The sequence below is a fragment of the Pogona vitticeps genome, chromosome 4 (assembly GCF_051106095.1).
Source record: "Pogona vitticeps strain Pit_001003342236 chromosome 4, PviZW2.1, whole genome shotgun sequence".
Lineage (NCBI taxonomy): Eukaryota > Metazoa > Chordata > Lepidosauria > Squamata > Agamidae > Pogona > Pogona vitticeps.
The window spans coordinates 71166418-71191771 of record NC_135786.1 but is presented as its reverse complement, the minus strand read 5'-3'; the positions used below and the strand labels follow the sequence as shown (position 1 = coordinate 71191771).

The 25354-nt window shown below is 40.3% G+C and overlaps 1 long non-coding RNA gene across 1 annotated transcript in view; it reads right to left on the bottom strand.

Moving 5' to 3' along the window:
* Positions 1–7636: 7636 nt before the first annotated feature.
* LOC144589059 (uncharacterized) overlaps positions 7637–25354 on the bottom strand; it is a 29479-nt gene continuing 11761 nt past the window's right edge. Inside the window, exon 2 of the long non-coding RNA XR_013544941.1 lies at positions 7637–24993. This is a non-coding gene — a long non-coding RNA (uncharacterized LOC144589059). The remainder of the gene's footprint in view (positions 24994–25354) is intronic.

Here is a 25354-nt window from a genome sequence, read left to right as displayed (position 1 = left end):
ACTGATGTTAAAACATAGCAACCGAATTTGGAAACCACAGAAGGTGTAAAAAGATTCTGCTAGAATAATCAGAAATTTCCAGCACACAAGGAATTCTCTTTCTAATGGTGTGTAGTCTCTAATGTAAAGTTTGACCATAAATGAATCAATGAATCTGGGGAATCCCTTCCACTAGCACCCTCTCGTGATCCAAATGTTTTAGCTTTGCCTCCAGACTACTTTGGATATCCAATACTATTATCTCATATCATCAGTCTGGCATGTAGATAATGGATTTGAGACAGTCTCATAGTGTTGAGTTATGCACTGAACAGCTGGAAGGAGAGAAGGCAAAGAGAAGGTCTGCAATCAAGCAGAATTCTTTAAAAAATCAGTTCTTGATTGTTATCCTGGGATATATTTTTGCCTTCTGTTTTTGACGCCAGCCAGACACTGTAATTGCTGCTAATATGTATAATTTAAGCTAAAACTAGTAACAAGATTGGAGAAGGAGGCAAACAGCTGTTTTCCAGCTGTTATATTTAATCTCTCCCCCACACACACACACGCACTCACCTACACTTCACCTACCACATCAACACAGGAAAGTGGTTTATTTGAATACATGAGGATCAGAGTTGGGATTATTTTAACAGGCCACTTCTCTGTGTTGTTGTTTTAAAATATTGAATTTGTAGGCTCCAAGTCACTAGAGTAATTTACACAGGCAGCGCAAAAAGTCAGCATGGGATACACTTTGTTCTAGCCATCTGCGTGCAGAGTGGACGAGCGCTCTGATGAGGGTTCCAAAGGTAAGAGTGCAAAAACTTCTCTATATCACAAGGCTGTGGTCCCTATTGTTGCTTCGCCTTGGCAATTGCCTCTGGTGGGCATGAAATGATACTTAGCATTTAGACCTGGTATACATTTGTACATGTGTTGAGTGTTCAAAGAACACACATGCTTCTTCTTTTTTCTACTGCTGTCTTTTCAGAAACCCTGTAAGGTGGGCTAGTGTCAATATCTGTGTTGAAGTGGGTGGCTGAGGCTGAGAAATGCTGTATGAACTCAGCCCAAGAGCCACGGAAAGGATTGTCCTGAGCCATAGCTATAATTCATGTAGAGCAATGCTATATGTTAGGGATATGCTGACCGCCTTTGGCAAATGTGCCAAAGCAGATGGAACCAGGGATATCTGTGCCATTCTGGGGGAACTACAGGGTGGAGCAAAGAGCTTCTGGTCACTCTCAACAGAGAAATACACCTATAAATCCTTTCTTTTCCATCTGGCATTCGAGAGAAGCTTCGGTTGCCATCAGACAGGCATGTAGCTTGCATTTTGGATGTGGTGTAGTCCAGCACAAAATATTTGCCAGTAATCACATAATGTATGGGCAACAGTGCTCCAGCCTGATCCCAGTCCATGCCCATTGGTCCAGCAGCAGTGCTATTCTGCTTTGGGATGAAGCGATTTCCTGATAGAATATTTTATTCTATGTTTTGCTTGCTTGCTTGCTTGCTTGCTTGCTTGCTTGCTTGCTTGCTTGCTTGCATTCATTCATTCATTCATTCATTCATTCATTCATTCATTCATTCATTCCATTCCATTCCATTCCATTCCATTCCATTCCATTCCATTCCATTCCACTTTAACTGCAAAAGATCATAACATTTATTCAAGCTTTCACAGACCCCCCTGTGAGGACATCATGGCCCCCCAGGGGTCCACAGACCACAGGTTAAGAACCTATTGGATAGACTGAACTTGACTAGTAAAGGCTTTGATCTCCCCTGGATGGTCCAACCACTGAGGTACTAGGAAGGGTTTGGATTGAGGGCATATGAACTTTATAGTACATATATCTTCTTGTAGCTGTTGGGCCACCCAGTTTGCAAGACTGCCACACCAAATGAGAGAGTTTTATTGTTGTACAGATTAATCTTTGTATTCTAGAATATTTTAACCCAGCCATCCCAACTTTGTTCTTAGCCTAGTTTTCTAGAGTTTACTTATTACACTAGGAGGCTCTATGTGTGTGTGATTGTGGAAGGACATCTGATTTATGGACTTGGAGTGAATCTACCACTCCCAGAAGTCCTGAACCACATGAACCATGAAGCATGCAAATTGCGAGTGCTGATAGTAGTTTTGAACAAAATGATAACACATTTTGTTCTGGGCAGGCATGTTTCTCTGAAAAACAACCCCCCCTTTTTTTTTACGGCTCATTTCATGACCATCTCTATTTGGGAATGAATCATGGGTTCCACCCATGCCTCTGAATGCATACTCAGAAGTAGATCTCACACATTTTGATGAGGCTTGCTTCTTAGTTAACACAGCTTAGAAAATGTCTTAAACTCAGCTACAAAGTGATTTTAGGACTGCAAGTTTAGGTGCTGTGCTGTACCAGTATTGACTACGGTTCTATGCATATCATCTCCAAAAGAGATTAAACAGAAATAGAAAGGCATGTCAAGAAGACTGGTCATCAGGCTACCAAGCGCATTAGCGAAGGAAAAAGGAAACCTATGCAATTTCACAAATGTCTGCAAAATCTTCCATGAGGGCACCAAAAGAGTTCAACCTGGGGGAGGCATTGTGAGGTGATTAATTTGCAAAAGCTTTTACTTGAAATCACAGGATGAATTTCTTAGAAGTGGGGAGACAACCTGATGACTTTCCTTCAGAAGCTGCTCCTCACCCAGAGGTATCTGCCTGTTGAATGGCTCAGGTGAAATGGAGCCTTGGGGAATATGAGCCTACCTGGCAGTTAAGATCTATCCAGGGGGCCCTTTTGAAAGAGCCGTCCCTCAAGGAGGTAAGAGGGACGGCTTGCAGACAAAGGGCCTTTTTGGCAGCTGCCCCCAGACTATGGAATGCCCTCCCGACTGAGATTCGTCTGGCGCCGACACTGATGACATTTTGGCGCCAGGTCAAAACCTTCCTGTTCCAGAAGGCGTTTAACTGAAATAATATTAGCTGTGGGTCTGATGGCAATTTTATATATATTTTAATTGTATTTTAATTGTACATATCTTTATTGTATTTTAAATGCTGTAAGCCACCCAGAGACCTTTGGGTAGTGTGGGCGGCATATAAATTAAATAAATAAATAAATTAAATAAATTAATTAAATTAAATTAAATTAAAATAAATAAATAAATAAATAAATAAATAAATAAATAAATAAATAAATAAATAAATAAATAAATAATAGAATACTGCCTCTTGCTCACACTGCAACAATCATGTAACCTCTTCTGGGGCAAAAACAAAGTGGGGGGAAATCGCTTTCTGGACTAGAACTCCCAGACTATCCTAGTGAACTTCGCCACTGAACATGTTGTCTCTGATATTCTGCAAGTTGCATGTTCAAAAAGTAATTTTTCCTATCTCTGAATAAAACTGAATTCCCATATATGTGTTAGTGTTTTATTTGCAACCTCACAGGCTATCTGTGGTTTGAATGACTGGGAAGGACTTTTCTAGGCTCGAGAGATTGTGTGTCTGTTCAGCACTAACCATTCATTCTTTTCAGCTTTTGAATTCAAAAAGAGCCCTACCTCTCTGCTGAGTGTTCTTCCCCCTCTCTTTCATCTGCTGGTGGCAGTTATTCGTTTGCTGTTGATTGCTAATACGGTTGGTTGCTAATATGTATGCTGTACAGAAAGCAGCATACACAAGTCTGTAATTTCAAGCAAGTATAAATAGGGTATTTTTTTTTCCTCCTACAAACGTCTCAGAGTGAATTATTGAAACTGTAAGTGCCAGTCAATGAGAAAGCGGTAGACTATCTGGGGAACTTATAGCTATTCTCCTTTGTGAATCTGACCGGAAATTCGAAATTCTGCAACATTATGTAAGGCTGACTGCTACTAGACAGAGAATGGCCCCAGTCAGGTTCTTCTGCTACATGAGGCCAGAAATCTGACGTGTGTAGCAATGGGCTCAGCAACATATTTCAGATATCATGTTAGGGCAGAAAATCTTTAATATTCATACTGTATTTTAACTGCCAGGGAGAGGAAGAGATGCTTGTGGGGTTTTTGAACAAAAGAACCTGACTGGTTTTTTGGATCGAGACTTAGTGGGGTGTTTTGGGTCATCTTTTTGTTCATGAAAACACGCAAAGGGACTTGGGGGACTGGACTTGCATTTTTTTTATGCAACCTCTCACTGCTCTGGAGCTGCAAAAGGTAGTACAGTCCCCAGACTGAAGATGGAACAGCCAAGGCACTCATCAGCACCATCAATGAAAAACAAAGGTGGAAAGGTAAACATTTCTTCTCGCTTTTAAGAATTAAACAGAGCTCTCTGAAGAAAATAACAAGCCAGCACATCTTGTGGCAACTTACAGTTTAGCATACGTTCATGTATTCCTCTGGCTGAATAGCCTTAAAGTTTATCACATGATCTGCCTCTGTCCTCCTACAGTATTTTAATCCACACCCAGCTGCCAAATCTATGGACAGCATCCAGAAAAGAAGAGACAGTTCTATTACTGCTGCCCTCTGGAAGAATAACTGCTTCAGATTCTCACATTTGGGGAAGAAGTCTGGTGACATATGAGGCAGTTCGCATATCCTTAAACTTCATTAATTAACCAGTGCATTCACTAAGAATTCAGTGACACCAGTCTCTCCTCAAAAGTCAGCCAGAGCTGAAAAAAAATGCAGTCTCTACCACTGTTCATTTACAAAAGATTTAAGGCTGAGGAAAATCCTCTCTTTTTTAAGCCGAGACCAATTGAATTTTATGGTTCTTGAAACCAGTGCTTCTAATTGCAGATATATGTGAATAAATGTGCTTGGCATGGTAACATGTTAAGAAAAATGGCAGACAGCCATTTAACTACTTTCTAGGTAACAAGAGATGACTGATGATTTTACTACCTCTGTTCAAATGGTGAGATCAACACGAATTCTTAAAAAGCAACACTTTTTTTAAACAGTGTGAACTTTTCACATCACTGAGGAAGGTGGGGGGAAGTAGCTGCCATTTGGGTCTTTAAAGAAAAACCTGAATTATCTTCTCCAACTTCCTCAGCTTACTCCAAACACTACCTAGTTCAACATGTGCATGAAATTTGATGAGCCAAATTGACCAAAATCCTTGTAGTTACGACCAGGAAGTGAAAACTGTCATTTGATGAGTCTTTTCATAACCACATTGTGATTTGATCTATGAACTGGAACCCAAAGCCTGAATGATAGAATTTAACAATATAACATGGTATGATTTTTTTTTAAAAAAAAAAAAATTAATAATAATATCCTTCCTACCTTCCTAGGAATATTCACAAGTCAATCAAGATTCAGGTGACCATCATTATCATACAACCTGTACTCACCACAATTACCCACTTCTGCTCTTGTTTTGCTTTGACTCTACACTTTATTCATCATGGCTGCCCTTTTCTACACACAGCATGGAGGGGCAGAATTTAGAAAAATTATTTTAGGGAACAAGAGATCCCGGAACAGACCACCAGCATAAGCTTTAGGTGTGATTGCAAACACAGTATAGATACTTTCAGTGGAAAGCACTGGACATAATGGAGTCCTTCTCATCAAGTGTATTCCAAAAGCACACGAATATAATTGCTAAATGTTAGCCGTTGTATGTACCTTACACAGAGTTTTAATTTTGTATATTGTAACACATACTGCAGTCCTAATAGGTTACATATTTATGGAGATGTTTGTAGCTGAATTTTTCTTGGATAGTCCCCCAACACCTCTCTTTTCGCTGAAAAAAAGTAGGCCATGTTCTGTAGTAAATTAAATGTAATTTGTGTGACATTTCTGCATGAGAACTCTGTTGGCTTTCCCATGGATTATGAAACAAGCTCTGTTCAAGTACTGTATTAGCTTTATGTTCCATTTTGGGACTTGTGGTTCTCAATACGTTTTTGTTGCATTTTCACTTGGGATCAACAGGGGAGCCTTTCTCCTGCTCATTTAACACCTGTGAATTCCCACAGGTGTGGAGGAGGAGGAAGAGGAATCAAATTCATCTCCTATAGAGATTACCCTGGTCATCTCCAATTTGTGCCCATATGAAAGGAAAACGTCAACAGATCCAAGACAATGGCTGCACTTCATAAGGAATCTTTGGTTAGGTTTGAGTTTAGTCATAGCAGCCTGAACAGGGAGAAATTGACAAGAATGAATCCTCGACCCTGAACCTTCTGTGCTCATCTAAAATGTCATAGATAATAAAATATGAAGTTGGGGTTATATTCCCAGGTGAGAGACTACTTTCTGTCCTAATGGAGGATGATGCTGTTGCTGATAAACAATCCTCTAAATGCACTTATGGTATGAAATCCACGGTGGAGAAAGAAAGGCCCTCATGAATTTGTCTCACTTTCACCAAGAGTATTATCTAGAACTTTGCTCATTCTGACATAATTGCACTTGAGCTGCTGCTGGCTGCAAAAATCAAGAAATTGATTGGTTGATTGACTTATGCTTTCTTAAATGTCTCATAGAGTATACATAGAACAGTATGCAGACCAGTTTTAAACAAACCAGGCAACTTGTAAATAAGGCAACATCATTGTACGTCTGTTCCATCTTCCTTTCCTGCCCCACTGGAACCTGGTAATCAGAGAGACTCAGATACGTAGATGTGGGTTGATGCATCAAAACACTGCATTTCAAATCAAACAGTTCTCCTATTCTACAGGGAAGAAAATAGAAAGGATTTAAACAGTTTCAAAGATAATCAATATGTGCATCCTGCTTTGACCATCAATAGCTGAGATGTGTATGCTTTCCATTTTAGTGAGCCATCCTGCTTCGTGAGTCATCAAAAGCTGACGACTCACAAAGCACGAAGCTGCCCCCATGAACCAACGAAGCACAATTTTATTTGCCGATGGGGGGGTTACTAAAAAAACTTGACACCCCGCCGCTGCTCCCATGCCCCCACCACTGCCTGCCACCACCACCAATGACCCCCACCATAATCACCGTTGCCATTGCCACCGTCTCCAGCTGACCTCCCCAGCCATGGCTTGTAGAAAGGGGCACTGGCTGACCTTTGCAAAGATAGTGGCTGCATCTTCATTTAGGGTAGGGAAGCTGCAGCTGCCATCTTTGCAAAGGGCAGCCTCGACTCCCTTAAGGCCGGCTAAGGGAATCCAGGCTGCCCTTTGCAAAGATGGCAGCTGCAGCTTCTCTACCCTACAGTGGCTAAGGTAGGAAGAGGAAGGGGGCAGGGGATAGGCTGTGGGGGTGGATGGGTGGCTGCCGGTAGGCAGAATGGGAAAGCCATAGGAAGAGAGGGAAGCCTAGCTTTCCCTCTCTTCGTATGGGGGATGAATAAAAATGGGGAAATATTCATCCCTTTGTATTCGTGGGGGTCTCTGGAACCCACCAATATGCAGGGATGGATATTTAATGAATTAGCGATTTCTGACAAATATCACAATCATTTTTTTATTTATCAGTTAAAAGCTATTTATCAGTTCTCAGGAAATCCCTTACTTATTGACTCACAAGCATCCTAGAAATTCCGTGACAAACTTGGATTTTCTGCTATACAGTGTGTGGAGTGGCTCTTTGTTTGACTTCTTCTGGAGGGGGACATACCTCAGTTACTGGAGAAAGAAGAAGACCATTATCTCTCATTTGTGGTACCAGAGAAGGGGAAGAGGTAGAGTTCCTTAAAAACATCCCTTTCAGGATTCATAAGAGACAGCCTGTTTTGCCGTTGTCATTTAACTGGAAGGAATCTGTTATGTCACTGGAGTGAAAATGTGTGCTTCAAAGTAGAGCCATTTGGTTCCTTTTACAAAATGAATTGAGAGTCCACTGCAGCCATTGTTGCTAGAGCTTTGGGCCACCTGGGGCCATGAAATCTTTTTCAGTTGTTATAAGACACAGTGGTAACTTGAGTTCTGCTGGCTTAACTTAAAACAGACTGCAGAGAGAGGCCCCAGCGCTAGCTGTGGTGAAGACAAGACGGATGGTTAGAGTTGGGGAGTAAAATTCAAGTAATTAAGCAGTTGGCTCAAGACACCTGAAAAACAGTAACCTTTTGTTGACCGTAAGAACACTTTACTGCTGGGTGTTCTTCATCACCACACATGTGTAGAAAATTAACAGAAAAACTAGAAACAACAATAAGAAGGCAAATGTGTACATTCAGCTTCCAATAGCAGTCATCCTCGCATAGCGTCTGCGATGGTAAGTATGAATAAATCTTACCACATTGTGTAATCTGAAAGCAACAAATAAAAATTAGGAATAAAAAAAGCAAATCTGCAGGTGGGTCCCCAACTGAGAAAAAAAGAATACTGAGTTATTCTTTTAAAAAGAGATAAAAAGAGACAAGCCAGGATATTCAGAAAAACTGAGAGTTAAGAGTTCTTCTTTGTGTTCTTGAAATAAAAGGAAGAAGTTAGACATGTTCTCCATGTTGAAATGTTTCGAAAGTTTGTACATACAGAGGATCATGTGTGAGTATAAAAAAACACATAGATCATGAATAGTATCCTCCCTTATGTATGCCAACAGTTGAAATAATATCTATTCAATCTTGGGTAAACTTTTAAAAACATGTGGAAGAAGTACTTGTAACAGTTTCATAATATATTCTTATCAGACACAGTAACTGACAAGTTATCGGACAAACAGAGCAATCGGAAGCAGAAAAGAATCATTCTAACCGTCACTTCTGTCTGCCAGTTAACACCCAGTTAACACTCACTTAACACCCATTGGCTAACACCAGACAAAATCCAAGTAGTTACGCAAGTTCCATTACATAAATAACACATCGCAATCATTCCCAAACACACACTGTGCATGCTGGGTTGCGCAGCTATATACAGTATTCCAACACTCCAAAGTTTGAGAACTCTTGCATTTACCAGATCTACTTCTTTGCAAGCTTAGTCGGTGCGAAAAATAAAAAATGAAAAAAAAACATGCTTTGGTATACAAGAAACTCAGAGTTCGATCACTTAATTTTTTATAGTCTGAATGCATGTAGGATTTGAAGTGCAGTGGTGGCACAGAGTTGCAAGTATATCCTGCCTTGTGTCTACCTGCTGTCCACGATAAAGGCATCATTTTGCTTGTTCCTGTTTGGAGGGTGGGGTGTTGAATACACTTACATGATTTCCAGAATCTGCAGCCCAGCACTATCAGAGCTTTCAGTCACAGAAATGCTGTAAGCATCTTCAGGAGAAAGTGCTTGTAACAAGGGCTGATGCAGACCTTTGCTGTGAAGGCAGCATTTTTCTTATGGACGGGATGGAGATTCAGGGTAGGGCTGATGCATGCATTCCCATCGCCACCATGCTTCAAGCCCTCCTGGATTCAGGCTGTGCATAGGGCTGTCAAAAGAGCTGTTCAGTAAGGGCATGGATGACCTTGGAAGGTGGTGGACTCTCCTTCCTTGGTGGAGAGCCTTTTCGCAAAGACTGGATGGCCATCAGTCAGAGATGCTTTGCCTGTGGTTTTCCTGCATTGGCAGGAGATGGATGTGATGACCCTTGAGGTCTATAGCTCTACACATCAATGTTTCTATCACTCTATGATAACGCTTTGTTACAAAAGGTTCACATACAGAACTCATTCAATAGAGGGAAGAAGTATAAGGTAAAATAACCCTGTTTTTTGATTGGGGGGGGGAGAGAATCAGAATCGCTGCCAAAAGAAATATAGCATGAAACAAGATCAGGCAGGCAAGAAAAGAAAACCGCAAGAACTTATTTTAGAAGCAATGGGCTTTCTTCCCTTTTTAAAAAAAGTGCTAAGCACCACTATATACTTTTAAAAGGATTTTTAATATGGCCATAACTCTGTTAAGGAAGAATGTTGACTCTGTGTGGTTTTCATATTGGTATTATTTAAACAAAAGGATAACAGAATTCCATATCATTCCCTGGCTTCAGCAGAACTGAAGGTAATTCTACATTCGTGTTTTACTGGGAGTGATAGTACGTGACATGGTGGCACAGGAGCCTTGAGAATACACAGAAGTGCTGCATGAAGACAGAACAACTCTATGGAGTCAGAAACAACAGATACTTTCAATGTCCAAATGCAAGTGGTCACATGCGTCATGAGCATGCACAAACTTCTTGTAAGGAAATACGTGCATAAGTAAAAGGGATAGTATATTTATACCAATATGCCAACTACACTTCCACATTATACATGCACTTACACAGAAGTAAGTCCCCCAGAATTCTTACATTTAGACAAGAAACAAAGTGGGTGAGTAAGTTTAATGAGTAACTAAGATGTTTAAAATGTTTAAATAAATACAAATATTTCTATGGAAAGAGTCAGAAATAAAGCAAGGAAGTGGGAATCTTGCATTCCCTCTTAAGCTGGGTTGTGTATGTTGCGGATATTTGAATTTCTAATAAAATTCTCTTTTTACTACACAGAAGTACAGAGATCCACAGGGGAAAATAAACTACAAGTTCCCCAGAGTCCACCTCTTTCTCATGAACTAGCATTTAAAGTCTTAATGACTCATTCTGAAACGTTTGTAGCCGAAAGGGGGAAAAAACAAATGCTTTTTACTTACAATTGCTTGAAGTTACAGACTTATGTATGCTGCTTTCCTGCACACACATTAGCAACCAACTGAACTGATCAATAGCAAACAAACAACTGCCACCAATAGATGAAGGAGAAGGAAAATAACATTCAGCAGAAAGAGGGTTCTCTCTTTGAATTCAAAGGCTGGAAGGAACATTTAGTTAGTGCTGGACAGATAATTGCCCCAGCACAGAAAAGTCCCTCCCAGTCACTCAAGCTACAGACAACACGTGAGGTTGCAACTAAAACTCCAACAGTGTATACAGTATCTACAATTTTGTTTAAGTATATACAGATAACATCCTAAAAGCATGAATGTTAACTATCTGTTTGAAGGTGTCTCTTGTGGCTTTTGGTTGTGTGTATGTTTGCCTGCAGTTATCGGGCCTTTAGCTGTAGAATAAATTTGTATTGTATTGTTTGCCTGCACTGGTAAGCCCAGACCTGAGGTTGTGTAATAGAAAAAAATTGCTTGATCTGCTCGGATATCTATTCGCTCAGCAGCTACTAGGCATACTGCTAACCAGCCTCACCCCTTGGCCCCTTAAGCACATTGGAGATGGTGCATCTTGATAACAGTTTTTCCTACATATAACAATTAGATTTTCAATAGGCACTTCACTGGCAACAAAGGCTAACATAGAGATGCTCAGGGTGAAATACACAACATCGGTGCTGATGCCCTTCAAGGTCTCTTGGCCTCCTAAGTGCTCGATCCATATGACTCCTATCTGCTTCCTACACTTTCCAACACCAACAACAGATGTGAAACAGGAATGTGAAAGTGAATCCATCAGACAAAAGTGATCCACAACAGAGATGTGTCCCAGACTTTTCCGCTGGATACAAATATATCTCTGGGAATCCTGGAATGATCCTGCTTATTAATACCACTGGCCCTGAAACAGCTGTTTCAGATTTGTTTCTGTGGATCTGGACTTGATAATACATACATTCTGCACTGAATCCTAGTTTTTTACATAGCCTACACTGATTCATAACCTTACAAGAATTTACCCACTGTAAAAAAAACTGTTTGGTGATTTTATAGAAGCAGTCAGGTATGAAAGATGACGGTTTTAAAAAGAGTTCTTCCTAAAACATTTCTAAGGCCTGTGGTAATAAAAATGCATTCAATTGTTTTCTGTTATTTATTATTAAACATCTGTGTGAATTGTGGTATGTCTCATACTTTGTTTTATTCCTTGAATTCCTGTCTTTAAGATGGACAAGATTCTGCTCAGGGTGTGGGCAACACCAGCATCAGGTAACAAGATCACAGGGAAGCTATGTACCAGAAGAGACTAGAACAGGATCGTTAACTTTAGTGTCATGTGTACATTCTTCTATTTATACAACAAGACTTCTGATTCCCTCTAAAACAATGGTTCATAGCCTTGGGGCCCCAGATGTTCTTGGACTAGAACCCCTAGAAATCCTGGCCAGCATACATAGTGGTGACAGTTTCTGGGAGTTTTAGTCCAAATACATCTAAAAGCTTCCATGTACCCCAGATCTGTTTCAGAGGGCTCCCAATCCTCAGAGCAGACAAGGATAGCAGTAAGAACTAATGTGTTCAAATTAGTCATTATGAATTAAGTTGGGAATTTACTAAACAAAAGGGGACACTGAATTCACTTTGTTTTTTTTTAAAAGAAAAAAATATATAAACGTTAATCTATATTTCCCCTGAATTAACTTACTTTTTGCATCATGTTGATGTTTTTTTCTTAAAGAGAAGGCTACAGGGTGCAAAGCAGAATTCTTCACAAAGCAATAGAGCTGAACTCTTTTAAGAGATACAGGGAGAAGTCTCCCCTTGGCCAAAAAACTCACAGAGTGACCTCAGGTCAGTCCCTTTATCTCAGCATGATCTTCTTCACAAAGTAACCTGACATGTTAAGTAGGGTAAAGAAGAATCCTGTGCCTTGCCTTGGCTCACTGGGGAAAGGTATTAGTAAATTAACAGTAATTTACTCCAACCGAGTTAAACATTCATATTTAAAACTTTGGATTTGATCTGGAAGTTCATCTATGAAGGAATTAAAATCATAGATGGGATACTTCACCTACATTCTGATAATGCTTTTTATGCACCGATGACTGAAATCCAGTAATACGTTGCAACTAGAGTAGGCTCATTGAATCAGTGGGGATCTGATGAGTCAATCTCTATGTGAGTGCATTGATGCAATGGGCTTACTCTAGTTGCAAATTACTACTGGATTTTCCCCAATATAATGTATATTTAAAAACACAATTTTAAAATGAATTTAGATGTTAAAAATGCACCTCTTTCAAAGGACTGGAAACCTATGAGGAAAATCTGAAAGAAATGGGCATGTTTAGCCTTGTGAAAAGAAGACTGAGGGGAGATATGATAGGACTTTTCAAACACTTGAAAGTCATACAGAGCAGGAGCAGGATCTGTTCTCAATCATCCCAAAAAGCAACACACATAAAAATGGGCTCAAGCTACCGGAAGCCAGATTTAGCCCGAATAACAGGAAAAACTGTTTGAGCAGTACAACAGTGGAACCAAATACCATGGCAAGTGATGAGCACTCCAACGCTGGAGGCATTCAAGAGAAAATTGGGCAACCATGTGTCAGATCTGCTTTGATTTGGATTCCTGCATTGAGCAGGGGGTTGGACTCGATGACTTTATAGGCCCCTCCAACTCTATTATTCTATTACTCTATGTAAATGTTATCAGACTTTTAGCTTATTACTTACTGTATTTTTCTGTTTATAAGACACCCCCATTCAGAAGATGCCCCCCACTTTTCTAACCCCAAATTAATAAAACTTAGCTTTGAGTATTCAGCCTCTGGGCTCAGAACGCTCGGACATTACGAGTCCCTGTTGAATCTGAGCACTGCCTACAGGCTCCACCTCCAACGAGGTGCGTTCCAATTGGTTTGTTCCACATCAGCTGACATCAGTTCCATGAGGTTCATGACTGGAAGAAGCTAAGTCTCCTGACTGTAGGAAGCTAAGCCTTGTGATTGAAGGAAGCCTGCTTACAGAGGCAAGGTATGGGCCGTTTTGTTCTCTTCTCAGCTTACTTCCATGTATAAGATGCCCCTCAATTTTTAGTTTAATGATTTTAGGAAAAAGTATCATCTTATACACAGAAAAATATGGCATTTGCCTAACCTATCCCCACTTGTTTTCTCTGCACATGCAAGTTATATGGGGGCCAAGGACGTGAGGGGGAGATAAAAGAAGATTCTTTTCAGTGACAGTACTGAAGTTATTCCATGCTGTTTGTCTTACTAGGATGCATTGCCTCCTTCTTATCGGCAGTGATTGTGAACCATTTTGTGCTAGACCGCCAGATGAACATGTGAGAAATGATTTAACAAGAAGAGGAGAAAAGAGAGGAGGAGGGAGAAGTGGTTTTTATTGTTATTGAAGAGAAAGACATAGAAATGAATAAGAAAGAGGCACTGAAGAAGATTCTGAACCTCAGAAAGTGGGACTGCAGTGTACACAGTGGGAGCAGGCAGGAAGTGCAACAGGACCAACAAGTGTGGAATGGGGAGCATACAGATGGAAAGGAGAACGCAGGTGCAACTGGGGTGCAAACCTGGATCATTTCTTCAAGAAACCGACAGATGAAGCCATGTTTCCATCTTTGGTAGGAAAAGAAATGTAATTTTTGTAACTGGCACCTGAAATTAATGAAAGTTTCCATGTTGGAGTCATTCCTTTCCTTTCATTTTCATCCTTGCCAACCAGGGCAGGTTTAAATTAGGAAAGAGTTTGTATCAGGCATTCACATCAATTCTCTTTGGCCCAATTTGACAGAAATGAATTTTACTGAGAATATTCAATTGAGCTCTAAAAATAAGCAAGCTTTTTACTGACTTCTTAACTAAACTATTAATATCCTTCTATGCTTTGATGTAAACACATTTCTCTGGAAAACCATGGCTGTTCAGATATGTTAAAATAATCAAACACACCGGCTTCTGGCAAACAATGAAAAAAATGGTTTTCTACTTCAGGGAGTCGTTGCTATGCTTTTTATTATTATTATTATTTCATTTCATTTTTTGGTCCTGTTATGAAATAGGACTTGGAAAGCCAAAATATCTACAAAAATTGGAATGGAGACTGAAAGCATATTGATTAAAATCAAGAATGGCATTCTAACGATTCATGCCTTATTTAAAAGTAAGAATGAGGACAAGAATTTTGATTTTGGCATTTAATAATTATCCAGAAGTACTGTGACTCACCATGATTGTATTGGTTTGTGTTAATTTTCTGTCAGCATCATTCTTAAACCATGAGTGGTTGCCAAACATTTTCAAGCATGAATCAGCAGCTTTCTGAAGGTCATCTCAACTGAGAACATGAGAAACCTACTAAAAAGAAGCTCATGATTCTGACAGTACCCCCATTTGAAGCCCCAAAACAGGCTTGAATCAGCAACATTGCTGTCCACATTATGGGACTCTCCTTACAAATGTGGTTATGAGAATTAGCTCAGCTTTATACCAACATTTATGAAGGATCATCACCAGTGTTGTACCCTGACAAGTAATATTAAGGCACATTGTGCCTCTGGATCTAGACAACTAGTAAAGTGGTGCCACAGATCAAACAATGTAATTTGGGGGGGGAGTTTTTTTAATTAGCAATTACCTCTACCACCTCTCCAAACTTCTCTTTTTCCTTTGGTCTTAACTATAACCTTCACAGAAGCTGGGGGGCAGAGGGATGACTTTTCCCAATATATATTCCTCTGAGCTAATGCTACTGTACCACATACTATATTGAAGTGATTTAGTCTTGAATGGGCAATTAAGAGGCATTGGCTTTACAAAAGCCCCACTCTTGGAAAAATGAAAAATGGTGGCACTGTTTTCCTGATAAGAATCAGCAACATTACTGTACACGTTATGAGACTCTCCTTACAAGTGTGGTTATGAGAATTAGCTCAGCTTTATACCAATATTTATCGTGAGGTCACTGATTTAGAGGTCATACATACATAGAGATCATACATACAGGACTGTTAATGTTATCTTCTCTAAAGTTTTCTAGCTCTCTTTTTAAACCTATCTAAGCTAATGGACATCACTTAATCTTGTATTTGTGATTTTCACATCTTAATTGCACATTGTGTGAAGAACTGTCATTTCCTTTGGATTGAAAGCTGGAGTACCATTTTCTAGCCAGCTACACCAGCGGAGCTGTTCCTTCCATCTTCAATATGAAATGCTGCTCAGGATGTAAAGATAAAGCTACTGGGACTTGATGGCATACTACTTAAAAACTATAGGTTCATGATAATACATGAGACATAGCTAAAGTACAAATTATCTATAAATCTATAGATCAAGCAACATATAATTAAAAATCCCCAAATTCTCAAATCCAACTGTGGTGTGATTTATTTTTAAATTTTACATGACTCTGAAACTTGCTAAGTTGTGTTTCAGTTGCTCTGAGGACCTTGCAGCTAGTTTCCTCCATGGATCTCTGTGCTTCTACTATGTAGCAAAAGGGAATTTTGCCAGAAATTCAAAATTTTGCAACAGAATCCTCCTGCCAGAAACTTTCTAAGCTCTAGGCCCTGATGAAAAAAACAGCATGATTTTAAAACTAGTAGTTAGTTCAGATAGTTCTGAATCGCCCGTAGCACAGTGAAAAATTCAATAGAGATGACTAGAGAAAAAGGCTGCACATCCATCCGTCCATCTGTTACTAGATTCTGCACAGGAAAGAAACAGGATGAACAAAGTCCATAAGGTGACAAGAAAGAAAAACTCTGAAGGTAAAAGAAACCAACAACTCCTCAATGCATTCAGAATACTTATGATCACAAAACGCTAGAACTGAGAACAGGCACTATGCAATGCTGAACACTGAAGTATGTCATTTCCGTGGTTCTCTGCCTTTGGTGTCTCATGTCCCACCAGTTGCTCCATCATAGAACTTGAATTCCAGCGTGACAGAAATAAAATAACCTCTCTTTTTTGAGAAGGATTTTTATGCATATCCAGGCATTCTGTCATCATTTACAGTGAGTTAGGAAGGCAAGGGCTCAGAGAATTAAGAGAAACACTGAGCGTTGAGAGTTATTACTGTGATGTAAAAGGGGGGATAATCTGCAATGGATAGGTCAGTGGGAGATGGCACATCATGTCTGGAGGAGGACATGGGGATTGAGAGGGAGTGAATAAATAGTAATAGGTTACTACTGTGTCACTACTAGTTGAAAACCACTGCCCCGTTAAATGCCAAGCTTACTCACCAATGTTGTACAAATAGTATTATCTGTTTTCTATAGCAAATATGGCAACCCTTTTTTCCTAACCTTCTTTGCAACCTTTTATCCTTCCAATAGTTTAGGCAAGATGATTTACGTCTGGGCAGTCCTGCCTCACACACTGTTTTGTCTCATAAATATGACCACGAGCAACCCAGTGATGCATGGTGGTATTTCAGTGTCTGTTTGGGGGTTGTGATTTGTCCTCTGGGCAAAATTTTTCAGTCAGAGGCTGCTGCATCTTTCACAGAAACCAAGCAAGCCCATAAATTACAGCCAGAACCTTTCTAACTCCATCACAGTAGCCTCCCACCATTGGCGCCTACTGGGTTGTTGCCATTGTTGTTGAAGCTGGTGCTCTGAGTGCGGGGAGTGAGTGATGTATTGGTGGAGTAGCAAGACCTCTTAACTCCTCAGTGTAAAGGTCACAAAGAGGAAGAAAGTGCCATTTCTGAGGATATTTAGCATTATATAGGCCCTCTGGTGACGGCCACACTTTGTCATTCTCGGCATCCCACTTAGAGAGCTCAGCTCCACTTCATCATCATAAACATGTCTACAATCAGCCCCAGTGGAGGGTCCTGCTGTTTCTTTTTCCGCAGGCTCGCATGGAAAAAGCATGTCCCCACAGCCGTTCGCAGCATTTATTCTCTAGCACCAGTGGGGCCAGTTCTGGAACGTTTCCATTTATTTCTTTGAGGACTGTGATATTTCCCAACCACCCTCACCCCTGCTTCCTTGGAATTAAAATTATTCATGTGATAAACACAGTCAGAAACATGCCTAGAAAGACTTCATTTATGTTGTTGTATGGAGACTGTGAAAGGTGACACACATTTAAGAATGTTGTTAGTCACTCAGGCCATGTGCTTAATTCTGAAGAAGAAAAAAGGATCATTCTTGCACTGAAAATTATAAGACCCTTATCCATACCCGTACATAAAACCTCACACAAAATCCCCAACCCCCCAAAAAATGGATTTTTATAAGCCCTGTTCAGGCATTACGCATCTCGCTTACTTTATGATGCAAGTACGGGAGTGCCTACCACTCTGCCCTCCATGATGGACAGATAAATGGAACAGCCTCATAAATGCTTATTAGCCAATTATATGATAGCAAAGGCACACCCAATCATGTAAGAGATGGAAATTTAGAATGCAAGGACTGAGTGATTAATTGGCAGAGAGAATTTAGACTGAACTTGATTAATAAGCCAGCTAGGGCTCAATTAATCAAGAAGCTAGATAGAATTTAATTAATCAGGAGCTAGATAAGAGTTCGAGACTAAGTTTAATCAAGAATCCAGTGAGGCCTTTGATCTGAGTGAAGCCATATAAGACTTGGCTTGAGGGCAGTTAGGCTTCAGTTTGGATAGTTCTAGTCAGGCAGGGATAAACTCTATACCTCACATTTTAACCTAGTGAGATACTAATGGTTGTTCTGGGTTTTTTGGGCTCTTTGGCCATGTTCTGAAGGTTGTTCTTCCTGACGTTTCGCCAGTCTCTGTGGCCGGCATCTTCAGAGGACAGCAACCTGTACTAGTGAGGTACTTTTTATTTTTTATAATTTTTATTTGTTAATATTGATAGTGACTAAAACTGTGATCATTCAATTGTGGAGAAATCTCATCATATAATTCAAACACTGGCTCATGATTTGCCCTGTGCTGCTGCCTCATATGTTGTTGTGGATACTGAAACAATGACAAGATGGATAAAGAAAGGGGGTGGGAGTGCTACAGAATCCAATTACAAGGGGGAGTGATAATGTTTTTTGTTGTGTGCCATCAAGTTGCCTCCAAGTTATGGTGAGCCTGTCCTCAACAAACCTGCTCAGCTCTGATAAATTCAAGCCTGTGGTTCTTTTAGGTAGTCAATCCATTTTGTATTTAGTGTTCCTCTTTTCTTGCTGCCTTAGCCTTTCCCAGCATTATTGCCCTTTCCAGAAAACTCTGAAACTTCCAAAATCTATGGCCAGCTCTGCAGGCCATTTGTTTTTAAACCTGGTCTATACATCTTACTATGGATATTTTAGGGTTCTTCTGCACTATACTCAACCCTGTAATTTTAAAATTACATTTTAAAATTAAAACTACTATCACATGGGACTATTTTTTAAAGACAAAAAGTATTTTAACAAGATTTTTTTTAAAAATGAGTTACGTATATTTAAAAATCTAATTTAATTTTAAAGTCTTTTTTTTTTATTAAAATCATTTTTATCCACCCTGAATTTGCCTTCATCTAAAAAGAGGGAAAGGGGAGATTAGCACAGTGGTAGTAGTAGTAGTAGTAGTAGTAGTAGTAGTAGTAGTAGTAGTAGTAGTAGTAGTAGTAATAGTAATAGTAATAGTAATAGTAATAGTAATAGTAATAGTAATAGTAATAGTAATAGTAATAGTAATAATAGTGAGGCTAGTAGTAGTGGATGACGGTTAATAAATTGAAACTCAATCCAGACAAGACGGAAGTGCTTTTAGTGGGTGCTTCGTCGGACAGGTTGGAGGGCCATTTCCCTGCCCTGAATGGGGTTACACTCCCCCTAAGGGACAGGGTCCACAGCCTGGGGGTGCTCCTGGACCCCAGTCTAACTCTGGAAGCCCAGGTTGACTTGGTGGCCAGGGGCGCCTTCCTTCAGCTGTGGAAATTATACCAGCTACGGCCCTACCTGGACGAGCGGAGTCTTATGACAGTTACACATGCACTGGTAACATCTTGCATAGATTACTGCAATGTGCTCTACGTGGGGCTGACTTTGAAGACAGTCCGGTGACTGCAACTGGTCCAGAATCGAGCTGCACGGCTGGTGAGTGGTGGGGCCGCTAGAGAACACATCAAGCCAATTCTGTTTAAGTTACATTGGTTACCAGTTGCTGCCCGGGCCCAATTCAAAGTGCTTGTTTTGACATATAAAGCCCTAAATGGCTTGGGCCCTGGATACCTGAAGGACCGCCTCCTTCCATATGAGCCTATCTGGCAGTTAAGATCTAGCCAGGGGGCCCTTTTGAAAGAGCCATCCTTCAAGGAGGTAAGAGGGATGGCTTGTAGACAAAGGGCCTTTTCGGCAGCTGCCCCCAGACTATGGAATGCCCTCCCAACTGAAATTCGTCTGGCGCCAACATTGATGACATTTCGGTGCCAGGTCAAAACCTTCCTGTTCCAGAAGGCTTTTAATTGAAATAACATCAACTGTGGGTCCTGCTGGCAATTTTAATTGTATTTTAATCATTTTATCTTTTATTGTATTTTAATTGAATTTTAATTCTTGTAAGCCACTCAGGGACCTTGGGGTAGAGTGGGTGGCATATAAGTTAAATAAATAAATAAATAAATAGTGATAAAGAGGAGACCTACGTACACCACCTTGAACTCGTTGGACGAGGGGGAAGCTTTAATTGTAATAAATAAAGTCTGTTCTTCCGAATTGCATATGGGGTTCTGCCTGTTGTTTCAAAGCACGTTTTAACTCCCATTCCATTCTTCTTCCTTTCATACTTTCTCTCTCTGCCATGCTTGCATGTGCACATCCTCTTTCTTAAATTTCTTACATGCAACACTCCCTACACAGTAATACAGCTCAATGCTAGTTTGCATCCTCTTACGCAGAAGGTCCCAGATCCAATCTCATGATCTGCAAGCAGAGTACACGAGACAGCTGCTTGAAACCATGCAGCAATTCTGCTATTAGTTAGTGTAGGGGATGTTAACTTGAAAAGTCTGGCTAAAGGTGTGACTACATTGACAAATAATGCAGAATTTGGACAGTCTGATTCACATTCTTTTCTGTTGACTACATGATGTAAACGTCAACACAAATCAGCCTGAAGTTTTTCCACTTCAATTTGCAGTTCTTTCATCCACCACTAGGACATCTGCTTTTTGGGGGTGGGGAACAAATGCATGTGCATTGGTTCAGGCAATGTGATTGTTTGAACCAATATGGAGGGGTAATTTTGGCAGGATGTGTAGTCGCTGTATTGCAAGCCATTCCAGCTGGCTACAGCAACAGTTCTTTCTTTCTTTCTTTCTTTCTTTCTTTCTTTCTTTCTTTCTTTCTTTCTTTCTTTCTTTCTTTCTTTCTTTCTTTCTTTCTTTCTTTCTTTCTTTCTTTCTTTCTTTCTTTCTTTCTTTCTTTCACACATTAAAATATGTTGTGCTTTTTAACTCTCATTCTTTCCTTGTGAGAGGTTTAGAAGTGAGGAGAGGGCAGCAGTAAAGATGCACTTTGACAGAAATCGTGTCTGTAAAGATGGTTCAGCTCTAACTGTGCTTCTTGCAAAGAAAGAGCAGAGCTACCTTAAAAGCTTCCTCCTGTCTTCTGGACATAATGATCAGGAGCCATAAAATAATTCTCCTCGCCTACAAGAAGGCAAGGCATTTGTGCAAAACAAGCAAAATTGAATGAATTAATGAATGTTTGTATTGTACTTAGCACAACTAATAAATATCACAAATAGTTCAAATTAGAGATGGGCATGAACTGCCAATTCAGCAGCTCGTGCCTGTTTGTTTACCACCACAGCAGGTGTTCGGGCGTTCTGCACCCCACCTCCTCCAACAGGCACCCACTCAGAGCCAGCATCCCAGCCTTCCTGCCCCACTTCCTCCAGGCACAGCTTCTGAGTGGGCACCCACTGGCAGGGGCAGGGCACCAGACTGCTGAATACCTGTTGTGACAGTAAACAAACCAGGGATTCATGCCCACATCTAGTTCAAATAAAACTTAAATAATACAAATTGCACAAAGTTCTTAGAACCTTTGCTTTCTTGGATGCATTTTTCAGGATTAGACACCTCAGAGGAGTTGTTTGGGTCATTTTAAAGCATTCAGACAGTATTATTGTTTTTACTGTGTGTATGTGTCTGTGCTTTGCTTCTCAAAGGGGGGAGAGAGACAAGTTTTGTACAAAGACTGATTTGTTCAAATTACAGCAACCTCAATTGGAAAATAAAAGAGAGATTGTGGGCTAGAATCCTATTGGTGTGCTTGGGTAACTTGCAGTGGCTAATTGTGGCTCATTGACAAGATGCCAGGATGAGCCTTGGTTCTGTCTGATTGCTCAACTGAGATATACTCTAGTATCTCATCAATTAGCTGCAGTTAGTCATAGTTAGTTAGTTATGAAAACCTTAAGAAAACATCAGTAAGATTCCTACTCTCACTATTGTCCAAGGGTGAAGTTCTTTAAAATTCCTTGGCAAGGTGTGTTGTCAAGTTGAGGCAGCCTAAATTAATGAGAATTAAAAATTTAACACATACTCTTTCCATTTCTATGTCCAGTCTAGAACTTTCTGGTTCATGTGAAACAGGATCAAACTCATTCCACTCCTTCACACAGTGGCTCCAAAGATCAGAGGAAATACGTATTTGTAGTCTCCTGATCCTGACCTAACAGAGCATGATCTTCTTTGTGGTGAATGTACTCTTGCCTATAACACATGTGCAAACCATGACTAGATATTGGTTTGCAATGTTGTTTTCGGGCGAGACCATTAATTGGGATTTTATAGGGCACAGGTTAGTGTATTTCCAGTGAAAGGTTAAATCCTAATGGTTTGCACATGTTTTAATGTTGAATAGAGGAACAGTGATTAGCCAGAGGGCTTTTCCTCTCCATGTGTTTTTTCCACCACTGCTGAAGAGCAGTTTTAAATTCTTCACAGAATCACAAGAGTGTTTTGCTTTGAGGATGCTGTGGCAGCTCTGAATGCCTGGGTCACTTGAAATGTGGCTGGAGGAGTATCCTGCAGAGAGCAATGCTGAAGTGGCAAGGGAGTACGTTGACTGACCTAATGAGCTTCCCCCACCCCGTATTTTAATGTCGAGGGTTCCATCACTTCCAATAAACTGCAAAACTATTCCAAGAACTGTATTGCACCCCTAGAGTGTGTGCAGCTGGCTGCTCGGGCAGCAAACATTTGTTAAAAATTTCTCTGGAGAGACCTTTTGTTTGGAATACCTTCCAAAAAAAAAAAAAAAACGTATCATTATTTTTCAGTGTTGAACTGCAACATGCCAAGGAAGGATGGAGCAGGGAAGAGGGGAAAGTTCACTTCTGTGGCATAAGACAAAGGCATACATAAAAAAGAGAGTGAGCAGACACGGATTAGTAGGCAAAGTTCACGAGCACTGCGACGTGGGGAAAGCTCTGTAGTTCATTGCAGTTTTTACCAATGTGCACGGACAGTAAGTTGCTATGCAGCTGGAAATGGTTGGGAAAGTCTGGCACAGGGCTAGGACTTTGTTTAGAGTTTTAGAAAGGAGAAAGTAAACCCGATCAAGTTACATGGATACATAAGGATCACACCTTATGTTGGAAATATTGCAACCTTTGTATAATGCCTTTAAGAGGTTTTAGCTGAGAGGGACCTTTCTGAACTGAGGTGAATTCAGTCAATTCAGTAGCATCCAGTCGTTCCCCCTCTGCCTCAGAATTTTAAAGTTCTCTACTCAAGAGTTCTTTCCCACTCTTTTTAGTCGGGCAGTCTGAAGACAGAGCAATTTATTTAGTCAGCCAGCAAGACGTAGTTAGTCATGAAGCTAAGTAGTCAGTTAAGTTCTGTTCATTTAACTAGTTAATATTTGTCTACATAATGTTGTTTTATTTTGATCTATGAAAAACTGTGAGTAAATGGAAACATTTTTGTTCTTTTAGATATGCTTGGATTATTAACAGTGGTCATGGCACCAGATAGGTGGGGTATAAATAAATAAATAAATAAATAAATAAATAAATAAATAAATAAATAAATAAATAAATAAATAAATAAATAAATAAATAAATAAATAAATAAATAAATAAAAAGTAACCTCGATATTCTTATCTAGTATATTCTGATTTTACTATGTTGTTACAGGGAAGAAGCACAGGCAAAAGATGCCTAACCATGAAAGCAACCAAATTAATAACATTATCTTTTGTCCATATGAATACTTCTCCATGAGTGAAGACTATCACTTAATCGCTGTGGTAAGGGAATGGAACTTTTCTTCTCAGCATAGTCTAGCCTGTCTAAACCTGATGTTCCCCAACTTTGCTGAATTACAACTCTCATGGCCATATATATACACAACATATGTTGGTCTGGTGTTATAACTCCTACTATCTCCCCCCTCCCAATATATATATTTGGGGGGGGGAGGAGATAGTAGGAGTTATAACACCAGACAAACATATGTTGTAGACTGTGCATCAAGTATATATTTTGCAATGACTTTATGTTTCCTAGTTGGGAGAAAAACCTCTTGCATGCAGCTAAAAAGACTGGTCATAAACTCTATATGATGAGCCTTGCTTGATGTGTTCCTTTTCCCCTTCTCCAAAATGAAAACATCTAGTATGTAAGAGAACAGGCCAAGATGCTACTGGCTCATTAGCCTGTTTTCTGCAAGACCAAAAAGATTTGAACCAAGCTGTAGCGGGGGGGGGGTTGCAAGCCCGGGGTGGTGGGGAGGGAGATTTCAGCAACGTTAGATTTTATCCATAATGACAGTTCCAGCACAAGCAAGGCAGTAGGGGATGGGCCCTCCCTCCCTCATCCTGCGCACCTAAAGGGCAGCAGAGGTCACTGTGAGCACCTCAGCATGACTGTGACCTTCTGGGAGATCTTGCAAAGCACATCTGGAATGTATTTTGGTTTCGTGAGGGATAAATGAAAACACTGAGCGCAACAGGATTGAGGCAGTGCTGTTTGAAAGGAAACACGAAGTTTTGACCCTTTCTCAGCCTGTGACACGTCTGGTTCTTCCACCAAGTGCCAAGGAAGTGCTGCTTGTTTTGTTTGAACAGACGATAAGCTATTTTGCTATTTCAGAATAATAGCTTTGTAAGGCTGTTGGCTCTGATGCCACCATTGAGAATTCAAGTGGCTGCACATTAGCAAGCTGCCAGAAACAAGGTTGCTTAAGAAACTAGAAGTGCTTCCTTTGCATTGCCATTTAACCCGACTGAGACATAAGGCTGGGAAACTTAGAATGGCATCTTACTGTATGTAGTCCTGTACAGTTCCCACTGCCAAAGTTCTGTAATCCTGGCTCCCATGGGATTTCCTATGAAACAGCAGAAGGGCAGCCAGTGGCACCTCCAATAACCTGCACCAAGGACCTTCTGATTTCTGGCAGTTTGAAGAAGAGTAAATAGGAAAGAACTGAATCTAGGGAGAAATGGAGAAAATGTTAATGAAATCCTGTTGCATGACTTCAGCCCACAGAAGGTGATGATGTCATCAGTCCCATGGAATGGAATACTGCTGTCCTGGCCACCCTACCCTGGATAGAAGGTCCACCCCGTCAGAGTCCAGAATAGTCCAAAACCTATCACAACGGTCCTGACCTGCCTACTCTGTTAAAACATTATGACTGTAGAAAGTTACTGCACAACTCAGATCACTGTCCTCACACCCAAATCCAAATATAATGTCCATGGTGTTATATCACCAAGAATTACCCATTTGGAGAAGTCTCTGCTTCTGTGTAAGACATGAAGACCTGAAACATTTCCAGCAGGACTTTTCA